The sequence below is a fragment of the Microtus ochrogaster genome, chromosome 5, assembly GCF_000317375.1.
Source record: "Microtus ochrogaster isolate Prairie Vole_2 chromosome 5, MicOch1.0, whole genome shotgun sequence".
NCBI lineage: Eukaryota > Metazoa > Chordata > Mammalia > Rodentia > Cricetidae > Microtus > Microtus ochrogaster.
In genome coordinates, this window is record NC_022012.1 from 77,487,595 (window position 1) to 77,492,789 (window position 5,195).

Here is a 5,195-nt window from a genome sequence, read left to right on the forward strand (position 1 = left end):
TATGTACATACCCCCACTTGTACATCCCCCACATACACATGGATATATGCACACAGCACCACCACCACCAAAAACAACAATAATAATTAAATTCGGTGGTTAGAGAGATGGCTCAGTGGTTAAGTGCACTTATGCTCTTCCAGAGGACTTGGGCTGGTCCCCAGCACCCACATTGGGCAGCTCACAGTTTCCTATTGTGCTATCTCCAAGGGATCCAACAGCTCTGGTCTCTGAGGTACCTACACTCGTGTACACATACTCACACATATACACATTATTCAAAATAAAATAAATTTAAAAATTAAGGGGTAAAAGCTATAAAGTAAGGGCTATTGCAGAAATCTTATGGAAGGTCTGAAGACACAAGAACACTACACAGTGGGCTGGAGAGATGGGTCAGAGGTTAAGAGCACTGGCTACTCTTCCAGAAGTCCTAAGTTCAATTCCAAGCAACCACATGGTGGCTCACAACCCTCTGTAACGAGATCTGGTGCCCTCTTCTGGCCTGTAGGCATGCATGCAGACAGAACACTGTTACATAATAAATGAATCTTTAAAAAAAAAAAAAAAAAAACCACTTCACAAATGTAGGATTTTGAGTTTAAAGTTTGAATTGTAGAGGAGCCGTGTTCTACACTATAGCTAGAGATGAGAAAATGTAATTTTTTTGAGATTAATATCATTAAAAACAATTGTCCAGCCCTGGCTGTCCTGTAACTTGCTCTGTAGACCAGGCTAGCCTTGAACTCACAGAGATCTGCCTGCCTATGCCTCCTTAGTACTGGGATTAAATCTCTGCCTGGTTAAGAATTATCTTTTTGTCGGGCAATGGTGGCACATGTCTTTAGTTCGAGGCTAGCCTGGTCTATAAGAGCTAGTTTCAGGACAGGCACCAAAGCTACAGGAAAACCTTGTCTCAAAAAAAAAAAAAAAAAAGAGTCACCTTTTTAAAAATAGTTTTATTTTTGTGTGCTTATGTGTGTATGCCAATGCCCGTGGAGGTCTGAAGAGGGTGCTGTAATCCCCTCACTTAGGGTTACAGGTGCTTGTGAGCTGCTGGAGGAGGATGTTTGAATCCAAGCCCTGGTCCTCTGCAATAGCAGCAATCACTCTTAACGACTTAACTACTCTCCAGCATCTAAAAATAAGCATCGTGAGGATGACACTGGTCTTTCCAGAGGGAATGCTCAGATTACAGAATGTAAAGCGCTCAGCTATTCCAGTACTTGCAAGACCATTAAACTGCTACGAACATGTCTCCTTGTCCCGGAGACACCAGCTTTAGTAGCCTGTTGGTAGAAGAATACAAGCTTCTGCTGTCCAGATACCCTAGAACATTTTCAGGGCATGAATAAAAGCCTAAGGAAGTCTGTACCCAGAAGCCAGCAAAGCCTAAGTCTGGGCGTGGGTCTTAGCTGGCCCTTGTCATGGAGTCTTATTCTTGCTACTGTCCACACAACCACCCAGATTTGCCACCAAATAACTCATACCGCATTCGTGAAAGAAATAGGAGTGGTGAGATGGCTCAGACGGTAGAGTGCAGGGTGATCCTGGCGCCTGCCCCGAGTTTCCTGCCAGGAAGCTCCATAGAGGTAGAAAGAGAGAACCATCCCCACAGCATGGCCTTCTGGCCTCTGCACACACAGTGTGGTGTGTGTGTTCACACATACATGTATACATAGATCATAATTTTTAAAAACTAAGTAGAAAGAGCCCATGCTCATGGATTAGAAGAATTAAGATTGTTAAAAATGTCCATTACCCAAAGTAAACCATAGACTCTGTGCAGAACAGATCAAAGTACAGACAGCCTGGCTTTGCTAGGCACACACTGTCATCCCAGTACTGGGGAAGCAGAAGCAGAAGGATTGATGTGGTTTCAAGGACAACCTTGTAGCGGGAGTTTTCCTGTCCCCAGCTGCTCTCAAATAATAACCCAGAGGCTTAATATTAGTTACAAAATGCTTGACCTTATTAAGCTTATTACTAACTAACTCTTACATTTTAAGTTAACCCATATTCCTTATTCACACTCTGACACATGGGAGTACCTTTATCAGCACTTTATCTCCTGCTCCCTCTGCGTCTGGCTGGTGACTCCTCTGACTCCGCCCTTCCTCATCCCATCATTTTCGGTTTGGCTTTCCTGCCTAACTTTATCCTGTTCAGCTATCCAGTCAGTTTGTTTATTAAGCCAGTCAGAGCAACATATATTCACACAGTGTATAGAAGGATTATTCCACAGCACAACCTAGTCTAAATAGTGAGTTCCAGGCCAGGCAGGGATACATAGCCGAAGTCTCTTTCAAGAAAACCACCCAACGGGCTGGAGAGATGGCTCAGTGGTTAAGAGCATTGCCTGAAAAAAAAAAAGCATTGCCTGCTCTTCCAAAGGTCCTGAGTTCAATTCCCAGCAACCACATGGTGGCTCACAACCATCTGTAATGAGGTCTGGTGCCCTCTTCTGGCCTGCAGACATACACACAGACAGAATATTGTATACATAATAAATAAATATTTTTTAAAAAAATATTTATACCCAACAAACACAAATACCAATAACATTCTTTACAGAAATAGAAAAAAACAATCCTAGGGTTCATATGGAAGCATGAAATTCCCAAATAGCCAAATCAATCTTGAGCAAAAGAAATAGGACTCTAAAGATACAGTAATCAAAACAGCATGGCATGGGCATAAAAACAGATACACAAGGCGATGGCTCAGTGGGTAAAGGGGCTTGCTGCCAAGCCTAAGGACCTGTGTTCAAGCCTAAGGACCCACGTGGAGGAAGGAGCAAACCAACTCCAGAAAGTCCTCTGACCTTCACACACGTGCCATGTCATTGTGAGGTCCGTATTGCGATGCCACGAAAAGAGAGGGTCACAGGGTCAGGAGGTTGAAGAGCCATAGGCAGAGAAGACATACCTTATTCACTAGTACACAGACCCCAGGCAGGTAGCCACCAGCAGTCACCCAGACTCATGCCAGGATACATGTAAACTGGTACACAAACCATGTGACTATAGGCACTTGACCTACAGACAAACACACACAAGGCCGTGTTTATACAGAATCACACCAAAGTGGCATTCTGACAAAATAGCTATGCAGCAAAATGCATCAGCACTCACTTTTAGGCTCTCTGGATATCTGTTAGACATTTTATGTTGACTCATAGACCCCATGTCCAGTGTCAGCCGTGTTTTAGCTGACTCATCAGATATTCATACCAGTGTTGTCTAAACATAAACTGGGCCTTACAGACTTACGTTCTCTCTCTTCCTTTCCCTCTCTTCTTTCTTCTCCCTCCCTTCTTCCCTCTCTCTCCCCTCTTTCCCTCTCTCTCTCTCTCTGAAAAAACAAAAAAGCCCAGCAGACAGGAAGACCAGGGAAACCACAGAGGTGTAAATCATCCCACAGGGTTGCCAACTGCACCAGAGAGGAGACAGATTAAAGTCACGTGTTCTCTTTGACAACCACACCAAAGCTTCTATCAACACAAAAACTCAGTTCTTACCTCCAAGGGAATAAGAGATAGTTTATTCTGGAGTCAAATAGGAGTGATCTAGTCCAGAACATTCTTCACCAACCCCATCTTTTCACATGGGTGCTGGGAACTAGACTTTGCTTGCTTGTCTACCAAGAGATCTTACCCACTGAACTATCTCCCAGCCCACAATTAATTTTTTTTTTTTTTGGTTTTTTTGAGACGGGGTTTCTCTGTGGTTTTGGAGCCTGTCCTGGAACTAGCTCTGTAGACCAGGCTGGTCTCGAACTCAGAGATCCGCCTGCCTCTGCCTCCCGAGTGCTGGGATTAAAGGCGTGTGCCACCATTGCCCGGCTTCTTTTTTCTTTTTTAAAAAGATTTATTTATTTATTATGTATAAATTGTTCTGCCTGCATTACAGAAGAGGGCACCAGATCTCATTACAGACAGTTGTGAGCCACCATGTGGTTCCTGGGAATTAAACTCAGGTCCTCTAGAAAGAACAGCCAGTGCTCTCAACCTCTGAGCCATCTCCCAGACCCATTTTTCTTTCTCTCTCTTTCTCTCTCTTTTTTATACTTCCTTCTTTCATCCTTTTCTTCCTTCTTTTTTTTTTTAAAGATTTATTTGCCAGATGTGTTGATACACACCTTTAATCCCGTCACCCAGGAGGTAGAGACAGGCAGACCTCTGAGTTCAAATCCAGCCTGGGCTATAGAACAAATTCCAGGACAGCCAAAGCTACACTGAGCAATCCAGTCTCACAAAACAAAACAAAACAACAACAAAAAAGGAAAGAAAAGACACTTTCTGTAAATCTGTGCCTGTGGCTAAATTAAAATTTACCAGGGTCTTCAGAGCAGATGTCCTAAACTGTTAGTGGCTACACCACACAACCTCCAGAAACAATGTGTTCCAATGAGTTAAAGTAGCATCTACCTTCTGAGCCACTCACTCCACTCCCAAACATCCACAAAGGGCTGGTGTGGTCTTAGCAGATTTATTTAACACAGTATCAAACTAGCAAGAAGAGTGTTCATTATTAGGAGAACAGGCAGGGGCTTGGAGAGGTGACTTGGCAGTTAAGAGCACTGACTGTTCTTGCAGAGGACTTGGGTTCAATTCCCAGCACCCACACGTCTATAACCGTAGTCCCATGAAATCCGAAGCCCTCTTCTGGCTTCTGTGGGTATTGCATGCACATGATGCACAGATATACATGCCACAGAGAAAACAGCCACACACATAAAATAAAAATCAAGGTTAAAAAAGAAAGCAGGTAGAAAAGGAAGTTAGTTCTTGTCTTCCACTTACTTGAGGCAGGGTCTCTCTGGCCATTTCGTTTGTGTTCCAGATGAACTGGTCCATGAACTCCTGTCTCCATCTCCCATCTCACTGTGGGAATGCGGGTTATAGTCGCGTACCACTGACGCTGGTATTTTAAGTGGTTTCAGGGGAAATCAGGCTTAGTGACAGCGCTTTTACCTGCTGAGCCATCTTGGCAACCCTGTTTTAGTTGTTGTTGCTATTTTGTTTTGTTTTGTTTTTGTTTTTAAGACAGGGTTTCTCTGTGGAGCCCTGGCTGTCCTGGAATTTGTTCTGTGGACCAGGTTGGCCACAAATTCAGAGATCTGCCTGCCTCTTCCTCCCAAGGGCTGGGACTGGAGAAGTGGTCCACCCCACTCCCACCTGGCACTCTTTGTTT